Source organism: Leptosomus discolor, unplaced genomic scaffold (assembly GCF_034619465.1).
Source record: "Leptosomus discolor isolate bLepDis1 unplaced genomic scaffold, bLepDis1.hap2 HAP2_SCAFFOLD_41, whole genome shotgun sequence".
NCBI lineage: Eukaryota > Metazoa > Chordata > Aves > Leptosomiformes > Leptosomidae > Leptosomus > Leptosomus discolor.
Window position 1 is genome coordinate 331214 of NW_028237908.1, and position 11043 is coordinate 342256.

The window sequence follows — 11043 nt, forward strand, 5'->3', positions numbered from 1 at the left end:
AACCCCAGCAAGGAATTAGGCACCACCCTGCAGCTTGCACACCTCCCTCCTCCAACCTCAGTGGGACAAGGGAAGAGGAAAAAAGAGTAAATGCAAGAATACTTGGGGGATAAGATGGTCATATGAGTTCATTGGCCTGGTTGTTTTTCCCCTACCCCTTCAACCCTCACCCCTCTATTTACTGCAGGGATACAATCAGAAACAGAGAAGGCCGTGACGCTGTGTAAACTCTAGCTGTTCAGAAACAGCTAGAACATTCGTGTGTTCTCAGCATTGTTTTGGTCACAAATGTGAAACACAGCACCATGGGAGTATTCCTGAAGAGAATTAAGTCCAGCCGAGTCAGACTCAGTCCAATCTCCATGAGTTATTCCATACCATTTCTGTGACAGTCCGGTCCTACACTATCCAAAAGACCCTCATATACAACCATCCCCCTGCAATCATGCTGTGTACAGACAGCTATCATTGCTTTAACCACGGGCCACCTGTCACAAATGTTAATGAACTTGTCCATAAAGTGCCCGCTCCTTTGATGTCATCCATGACTTGGGTTCCATTTGGCATGGTGGATACTCAGGACAAGAAAGGTTTGTTGTGTGGAGTTGCTGGTCATGACAACCAGCTCAGGTTGGGTCAGGGTAACTGGCTGGAGGGCTGAGCACAGAGTGGTGGTGAACGGAGTTCAATCCAGATGGTGACTGGTCACAAGCAGTGTCCCCCAGGGCTCAGTATTGGGGCTGGTCTTGTTTAACATCTTTGTTGGTCATCTGGATGAGGGGATTGAGTGCTCCCTCAGTGAGTTTGGAGGTGGCACTATATTGGGTGGGAGTGTTGATCTGCTCGAAGGTAGAGAGGTTCTGCAGAGGGACGTGGACAGGCTGGATCAATGGGATGAGGCGAATGTTATGAGGATCAACAAGGCCAAGTGCCCGAGTCCTGCACCTGGGTCACAACAACCCCACACAGCGCTACAGGCTGGGGATGAGTGGCTGGAAAGCTGCCCGGCAGAAAAGGCCCTGGGGGTGCTGGTCGACAGGTGGCTGAACATGAGCCAGCAGTGTGCCCAGGTGGCCAAGAAGGCCAACAGCATCCTGGCCTGTATCAGCAATGGTGTGGCCAGCAGGCATAGGGAGATCATGGCGCCCCTGTGCTCTGCACTGGTGAGGCCACACCTCAAATCCTGTGTGCAGTTTTGGGCCCCTCACTGCAAGAAAGACGTTTTGGTGCTGGAGCGTGTCCAGAGAAGGGCAACAAATCTGGTGAAGGGTCTGGAGAACAGGTCTTGTTAGGAGCGGCTGAGGGAACTGGGGTTGTTTAGTCTGGAGAAGAGGAGGCTGAGGGTAGACCTTATTGCTCTCTACAACTACCTGAGAGGAGGTTGTAGTGAGGTGGGGGTCAGTCTCTTCTCCCATGTAAGAAGTGATAGGTCAGGGGGAAATGGCCTCAAATTGCACAAGGGCAGGTTTAGATTGGATATGAAGAAATATTTCTTTACTGAAAAAGTGGTCAAACAATGGAACAGGCTGCCCAGGGTAGTGGCGGAGTCACCATCCCTGGAGGTGTTCAAAAAACATGATTCTATGATTCCATGATTGTTGCATCTGTCCAGATATTTGCAACGCTCATTTAGGTGACATCTGCTGCAGTACTTGCTAAAATAGACAACTAAAATATGCTGTTGATATTAAACTGGGAGGAGGGGCTGACACGCCAGAAGGCTGTGCTGCCATTCAGCGAGACCTGGACGGACTGGAGTGGTGGACAGAGTGGAATCTCATGAGGTTCAACAAGGGCAAGTGTAGGAACCCGCACCTGGGGAAGAATAACCCCCTGCACCAGTACAGGCTGGGGGGCAACCTGCTGGAGAGCAGCTCTGCTGAGAAGGACCTGGGAGCTGTGGTGGACAGCGAGTTAACCATGAGCAAGCCATGTGCCCTTGTAGCCAAGAAGGCCAGTGGTATCCTGGGGTGCGTGAAGAAGCGTGTGGCTATCAGGTGGATGGAGGTTCTCCTCCCCCTCTGTTCTGCCCCGGTGAGGCCAAATATAAAGTACTATGTTCAGTTCTGGGACCCCCAGGTCAAGAGGGACAGGGAACTGCTGGTGAGACTCCAGTAGAGGGCTACAAAGATGATGAGGGGACTGGAGCATCTCTCTTTTGAGGAAAGGGATAGGACCCTGGGTCTGTTTAGCCTAGAAAAGGGAAGACTGAGAGGGGACCTTATCAACACTTATAAGTATCTAAAGGGTGACTGTCAGGAGGATGAGGCCAGGCTGTTTTTACTGGTGCCCAACAATAGGACAAGAGGCAATGGGCACAAACTGTAGCACATAAAGATCTGCCTCAACATGTGGAAAAACTTGCTTATATTGAGGGTTAGAGAGCACTGGAACAGACTGCCCAGGGACATTGTGGAGTCTCCTTCTCTGGATATATTCAAAACACACCTGGACACCAACGAGTGTAACCTGCTCTAGGTGAACCTGCTTTAGCAGGGGGGTCGGACTAGATGATCTCCAGAGGGCCCTTCCAACCCCCACCCTTCTGTGATTCTGTGATTCTGCGACCTTGAGGAGAGGAGCCTGGGCATGATGAGGGATGCTGCATTAGCCAGTGGCACATGCTGACCATGAATAAGGCCTGCTGCACACAGGGCTGTATTAGGGGGAGCGTGGCCACCCAGACAGGAGTTATCATGGCCCTTGACTGAGCACTGGTGTGGCCACATCTGGACTAGTGTGTCTGCAAGTGGAGCGCTCTGTTCTGAAGGAATGGGATAGAACGGGAGAGGCTCCAGATGGGATCTGCCAGGATGGGGTTTGGGGCCTGTGTGGAAGGCTGAGGGGCATGGCGTTCTTTGGGCTGATGAAGTGCAAGCCTAGGGCTCTATAATAACTGCTTGAAGGGTGGTTCCAGTGATGATGGAGCTTTTCTTGGTAGTGGGAAGAGAAGAAAACCTCCACAAAGTGTCGCCTGGAAGATTAAGACTATATATGAGGAACAACAAATCTCCCTCAAAGGGTAGCCTTTTGGTGCAAGGGGTCCCCAGAGGGAGTCTGGATCAGCCCATGGCTTTGTGTTTCATGGAACAGAGAGTGAGGGTGGACAGACATCAGTAAAGGTCTAGAAATGCTGAGGGCAGAGCTGTGTGGGAAAGCAAGATGGGTGTGTGCAGCCGGCAAGGGAAGAGGGGCAGGCGTGGCAGAGTGCAGGACAGCCTGCAGCAGAGATGGCCGAGGGCTCTGGCAAGGCTCAAAGGCCCAACAGGAGCAAGGCCTTGGGCCCCTTGGCTATGGCAGTGGCCTCTGCCACCAAGGCCTCCCAGGCAAAAATTCCCGTTTCTCCTTCCCTGTTGCTTGGGGAAGCTGGGAGGGCTTGTCCAGTTTCCCTGCCTTTGGCACTGCTCCCCGTCACACCCCACTGCCCCCGGGAAGAGCCCTGAGCCCCCCGCGAGGGGCAGGATCTGCCTGCCCAGGGCCTGAGGCTCAGGCTTTGGACTTTCTGCTGGGTGAAACAAAGCCAGGGTTTTCTCAGCACTCCAGCCCCCTGCACAGGGCCTTTGCCTGCCTGCAAGCACAGCCTCCAGTTCTCTGCTCTAAGGAGTCCCTGGGGAGGCTGTGTCAGCAGTGGCCCTCAGTGGGGCCAGTCAGTCCTTCAAGGGACTTTGGGGTTTGCTTCTGACTCTGGCAAATTTAGCAGTTTGCTCAATCTCTTCCCAGTCGCTAAGATTCCTTTACTTAAGGCCAAATACCCCATGGGGCTCTTTAAAAGACAGAAAGGCCTAACGAGATATTTCTATTCCTTTCATTTTCTTCAGGTATTTGAGATTTCTACAGCTAATTGGAATCCTTTCAGAATGTAATTACAGATGAAAATTTAAAATGCACTTAATTAAAATTAATTTTATAGTGTAATTCTATTTACTGTTCAATTTAAAGAAGAGGTGATAGTAGCATTCTGCAATTGACACTGATGCACAGTGTCTCCTCAGGAGCTCTGGACAGCTAGGAACAGCAGTCCCTTGAGGTCTGACACTGTACGGACAGCTTTGCTCCTCACCTGCTCTACCTCCCCATTGCTGTCTTTGGCCAACGGGGATTTACATCCTGTCTTACCTCAGACTTCTCCACTCAAGTCTGCAGACAAATGTCACATCTCCATTGCATCATCTCCCACCTGCTTTCCTTAGAGAACTGCCTGCACACAGGCACAGAAGGACTTCTCCTATGGCAAGCAAAGAAAATCAAAGCATGACCAAGTCTCATCAACAATAAAACACACTCCTCAGCCATGTGCTAAGTACAAGGTGTCCCTAATGAGGTCGCCTTTTGACAAGGGATAATCCTGTGAGAAATGTGTTACATCGATAGATACACAAACATAGGTTTAAACGTAATGAAAGAGCTGGCAAGAGAAAACTAGACTTCTGAAATCTTTTAGTCACTGAATCTCGAAGCAGCTGCATAGGTGAGAGGTGTCAGAATGAACAAAGAGTAAAGTGCGGGAGCTGCGTGAGGACACTGGCACGATCAATGCGATCTAACAAGTGAACCTTTATTTCCGTGTTTTTCAGTGCAATATATAACCCTCGACCACACCCAATAAATACTGATTGGCTTCATCGCAAATAACGGCCCGTAGTCCAACCCGATTGGCCATATTGCGAGTCCTGTTCAAGTCACGTTCACAGATGTTCACACCCATCTTCTTCAGGAATTAAAACTGCGTCATTAATGGCGGCTGTCTCTTCTCCTGCACCTGCAAGATGTTGATGCCCTCTGCACCGGAAGTTGTTTATGCTTTCCGCAGTTCCGGTACGTCCCAGCCCAGGCTCTCTGAAAAGACTGGATTGTTCACATGTCCCTTACTTTGTAAATATACTGCCACACATCCCCCTTTCTTTTTTTTGAACAATCCAGACTTGTTTTACAGCCTGCTCGACCATTGAGCTTATGTACCGTAGGATACAAGGTAGCATCAGCAGTACAATTAATATCATCATAATAATAAGGATACCATACTTTACCCAGTGTAGTAACCATCCACTTATACCCCAAGAACTCAACCACCTGTCCAACGGAGAACGATCAATGCCAATCTTTTCGATTTTCTTTTGCAGATTTTGTATGTGCTTGTGAATTGATTGAGAATGATCAGAAAGATTCATGCAACACAATCCCTCAAATTCTTTGCACCCGTGACCTAATGCCAATAACAAGAAATCTATGGTTGCTCTATTCTGTAATACTGCATGTCTAACACTATCTACATCTTCCAGCAATTCTGTTAGTATGCTTGAGGCCAGATTAATTTGCTTAGCAGTCCAGCATGCTAAATGCGATAGTTCTCGCAAGGCATTGCCTCCAGCAGCTCCTGGCAAAAATAATGATAAAGCAATTCTAGAAGCCCTTCCCAAAAGCTGCACGTTATCGCTACAATCAGGCGTCAGCTGTGCTAAGTCTCTCTTTAAGCGATTACGACTTCTAAGCTGTAGTATAGAAGGTGCAAAAAGTGTCAGTTTCCCAAGATAACATGGTCACCCAATTACTTTTTTCGGAATCCCTTGCCACGCTCTATCTCCGCAAATTAAAAAGATACCCTCCGGTAACGCCTTAGCACTACCATTGTTCCAAATACTCACTTCGTTCCCTAGTGTTTCCCATCCAACTGCTCCGTCACAGTAACCATTTTTGCTCCTGTAATCATACCATGGGGAAGGACTGGTTACGTTCGTCCATCCAGTCCAGTCAAATTTTTTGTGCACATCACCTCCTATAACCATTCTACCTGCAAAGCCAAAGCAAGAAGTATTGCCATAGCTAGAACCTACCAAATCTAATTCCTGCGGATCCCGCGGTAATGTTTTGTTGAGGTGTTGAATGATCAATGCCGTTGTCAACCCCGTCTTATTTTTACCTCCTTTTTTACAATTAGGCAGGACCTGGGTTTGTTTGAATATTGCAAAGCATGTGCGATTGACAACACTTTCGATTAAGATGGAACTATTTGAGACAAACCTGGTCCAATCTTGCGGATCGAAATATGGAACTCCAACCAAGCATGTTCGAAAAGGATCAAAAGGAGTGACCATAGATAGACAAAAGGCATTGTTCCCTGTTTCATTGGCCCATGTTACCCACATATTCTGTCGGATGTCAATTCTATGCAGAGCAGTTGTCATTGTCAGTAGACTGCAGGCTATCACTGTTTGTCTCCACATCCTTGTTTGTGTCCGGTATATATGGCCTCACCCACTTTGCTGGAACCCACAGTGGTCCATTACCTGTAAGTAAGCACATATATCCCCTACCCATTACTTTTAATTCTGCTGGTCCTTCCCATTTTCCTGTTTTTAAATCCTTATAGAGCACTAGGCCTCGTGTTTCTTCCTTCCAGCACGAACCCATTCCTCTGCCGTGCATTAACATAGGTGGCTCCTCACTGTTCCCTGCTAAACGTAAAAAATTCAAAACATACAATGCTTTCATTAATCGATCATTAGGTGACCAACCCTGGGTTCCTCCTTTTTGTTTTAACAACATCGCTTTTAGTGTCTGGTGAGAGCGTTCAACAATTGCCTGACCGGTAGGAGAGTGAGGTATACCTGTATGATGGTTAATACCCCAAAGTTTGCAAAAGCGTGCCAAGCGAAGTGAAGCGTAAGCAGGTGCATTATCTGTCTTAATTTCAAGTGGAATACCTAAAACAGCGAAGCATGCATAAAGATGTCGCTCAACATGTCGTGTGGTTTCTCCAGTCTGTGCGGTAGCCCAAATTGCCATAGAGTAAGTATCTATACAAACATGCACATATTTCGAACGTCCAAATTCTGCAATATGAGTTACATCCATTTGCCATAGCTGAAGCGCATGCAATCCTCGTGGCTTGACACCTTGACCCAGACCAAAGCCTAATTTCTGACATGAAGCACAGGATTTAACTATACCTTGTGCATCTGCTAAGGGAATATGGAATTGTTTGTGAAGCACTTTAGCTGACTGATTGAAAAAATCACGAGACATGCGAGCTTGTTGAAATGCATCTACAGGTGGTCCTGCCCATACAGGCGCTACTAACTGATCAGCACGGTTATTTCCTACTGCCAAACCTTCATTAGCTAGATGACTACGAATACGCATGATAAAGTAAGGATCAGAATGCATGTTCAATAAATGCAGTAACTGACTTAACAATTTGCCTAAAATTGGATTAGATACTGTTTTTAACATAGCTCTCTCTAAACGACGCACTATACCTACTACATACAATGAATCAGAAACAATATTAATAGGTTGTTGCGTCCAGTTTGAAAATGTCCGTACCACCGCTTGTAGTTCAAGAGTCTGTAGTGAATCGTTTGAGTCTCCTTGGATGATGTGTTCCTCCCAGGTACCTGTAGGTGATTGCCATGTACTGACAGCCTTTTTTGATTTTCGTCCTGCATTGGTGAATATTGTAAGTCCTTCCACTGGAACCTCAGATAATTTTGGAGTTGAAACAAAATCTTGATTAGTTAAAAATGTTAACATTTTGTGAGCAGGAAATTGATCAGTTAATTGGCCTGAAAAGTCACATAATGATGTTTGTGATTCCATAGAATGTCGTAAATTCCAATCAAGCCAGACAGATGCTACTGGTAACACTATTATTTCTGGATCTTTCCCTGAAATCTCTAGTAGTCGTGATCGTCCTTTCATAATCAGAAGAGCAAGTAATTCAATTCTTGTTACAACAGTTTTATGTAATTGCCTAGGTAAGAAAAGCCATTCCAAAATTGATAAAGGGTCAGTTTTTGATTTGTCCCATTGCATAATAAAAGCAAATGGATATTTTCTGTTTTGACTAGAATTAACAACCATTAACATAATTGGTTCGTTCTTTACAAATCTTGATCCATAATGAGATGTTAATTTTGCTGAAATTGTTTGTAATGCAGTTTTTTGAGATGGGCCGATTTCTCTAAACTCATTTGCATGATTGCTCGTTCCCAACAGTTGAATCAGAGGGCTTAAATCATCATTAGTAATTCCACAAATATTTCGTACCCACTGGGTGTCACCAACCAATCTTTGTACATCTGACAATGTTTTAATGTCTGTTTTCAATTCAATTTTCTGTGGCCTTATTTGGGATTCAGTTATAATCCATCCTAAATAGTACCATGGAGCTTTTTCTTGAATTTTTTCTGGAGCAATTTTCAATCCTTTTTCTCCTAATTGGGCGATGAGTTCAAATATGAGCATTTTTGTATCCAGGTGTTCCCCAGCAATTAATATATCATCCATATAATGATATATCAAGTACTGTGGATACTTTTTCCGAATTGGTTCTAGCGCCCAGGCCACAAACATTTGAGACATTGTAGGTGAATTTTTCATGCCTTGTGGCAGCAAAATCCAATGATATCTTTTTGCTGGTTCAGCTCTATTCACAGAGGGTACTGTAAAGGCAAAACGTTCCGCATCATCTGGATGTAAAGATATTGTGAAAAAACAATCTTTTAAATCTATTACCAGTAAATTCCATTTTTCTGGAATCATGGATGGCAATGGTAAGCCTGGTTGTAAGGCTCCCATATCCTCCATTACTGCATTTATAGCTCGTAGGTCATGTAGCAATCTCCACTTTCCATTTTTCTTTGGTATTGTAAAAATTGGAGTGTTCCATGGACTTACTGACTGCACAATATGGCCTGCACACAATTGTTCTTGTACTAATTCCGAAATTTTGAGCAGCTTTTCACAGGTGAGCGGCCACTGATCAATCCACACTGGTGTGTTTGTTTTCCAATGTATCTTGAGGATAGGCTGCTCCCCAGTAGCCGCAACTAAAAAGGGTGAGTCACAATTTGTGCTTTCATTTGGCTTAGTAGGTCTCTACCTACCAGTGTAATTGATGTATTCATGACATAGGGCCTAGTAGATACCTGCGCCCCATCTGGAAATGTGAATAAAATTACTTCTTTGCTAATTCTAGTGGATTGTGTCCCTCCAATACCAAACACACCCAATTGAGAGCTAAGAGTTGGCCAAGTAGTGGGCCAATTGTGTGCAGCTATGATTGTAACATCAGCGCCAGGATCAATTAACATTTTTCTAGTTATTTTAAGTCCATCTGGTCCTGTCATCATTATCATCATTTCAGGTTTTGTCCGTTTTAGATCCAAAGCAAAGTATACGTCTGGTCGACCAATAGAGCTGAACCCTCCATCGTTGCGTTCGATGTCATTGGATGAAGGTACACAGGCATGGAAAGGCACTTGTTGAGCAATTTTGCCACCTTTTGGAATAAGAACAGGTGGAGTTAATGTATATACCATGATTTTAATTATCCCTGTGTAGTCTGCGTCAATAACTCCTGGTAATACAAAAATACCTTGACGTGATGTGGATGACCTGCCAATTAATAATGCTGATAGTCCCTTTCCTAATGGTCCCTTTAAATTTGTGTCTATTAAGGCTACTTCAGTATTGAAAAGTGTTGAATCTATTGTGGTTTCCAGATCCACTCCGGCACTTCCTGAGGTGGCAGCATGGAGGGAACTGATTCCGGATTTGATTTTTGAGTCAGAATTGGAGAGTGTGCAGGTAATCCCTGATTTACTGTCATCACACGAGGGAATAACGCGCTCGATTTCCAGTTTCCCTGCCTATGGCAGTCACGAGTGTGGTGATTATCCTTTTTGCAATTTACACACCAGTTTTTACCAGCGTGTTGAGCGTGCTGTTTACGTTGGCTCACAAGGTGACCCATTTTTCCACAATTGAAACATTTCTTTTGCTTACTTCCTGCCATTCTATTAAAGAAGGGTCGAACTGCACTGTGTATCGCAGCAGCAAGCATAGATGCAGTACCAGTAGTGCGTTCTACAACTTCAAGCATATCCGCTACTTGAGCATCTCTAGGTAGTGTACTTAACACTCTTTTTGTTCTATCATTAGCATTTTCAAAAGCAAAAATTTTAAATACCTTTTCCTTCATTGCCTCATCCAAATCTGGATGACTTTTAATAACCTGATGTAAACGGTCAATGAAAGCAGAAAAGGTTTCTTGTGGATTCTGCTTAATATTGGCAAAGGAATATACTTTTCCTGGTTCCCTGATTGAAAACATTGCTTGGTAAGCTAACCGCTGTGATAATTGTAATGCCTCTCCTAAAAAACCTTGTTGTAAAGCCGCGCTCGCAAAAGGACCTTGGCCTGTTAGCATTTGTGCTTGTACCCCATACAATGGATCCCCTTGCTGCCTTGGTCGTGCAGCCTCCTGGTCACAGAGTTGTTGCCAGGCCTTGGAGAACATAAGCTGCTGAGAAGGGGACAAAAGAATGTTAGCAATCTGTTGTGAATCAAGTGGTAACAAAACACCTGCTGTAAAAATAGTTCGTAATAATTGCTGAGTATAACTAGATTGAAGCCCATATTGTGATACTGTTAAACGTGCTTTTTCAAAGATTTTCCAATCAAATGGTTCCCATTTTCTACCTCCTGCTTGATCTGTAACAATAGGAAAGGCAGACGGAAGAAAATTTCCTTCAATTAAAGCATCACGAATAACTCCTTTCCATCTTCATCCTGGTTCTTGTTCATTTAATAACGTCTTTGAAAATGAAGTAGTTGGCACAGGCATTTCTGACAAAGGCACTGGTGGTGACGATGGTACAGCAAAAGAATTATTTTGAATAATAGTGTCCGGAGACTCTTGTGGATGTTTTTTATTATCATCTTCTCTAGTGTTCAATTCCGATAGCTTGTTCACGACTTACCGCAAAAGCTCATCAAACAGCTCTTTTTTTTTCTCTTTCGTTTTCCGGAAGAGAAAACTCTTCCTGTTGGCGAGAGGGGCGGGATTCTGGGTGGGATTCTGGGTGGGATTCCGGGTGGGTCGCTGTGATGCGGGGATAAGGGCGGGATTCTGGGCGGGTCACTGTGACACGGGGGTAAGGGTGGGATTCTGGGCGGGTCGCTGTGACGTCGCCATAAGGGCAGGATTCTGGGTGGGTCATTGTGTCGTCAGGATAGGGGTGGGATTCGGGTGGGTCTGCT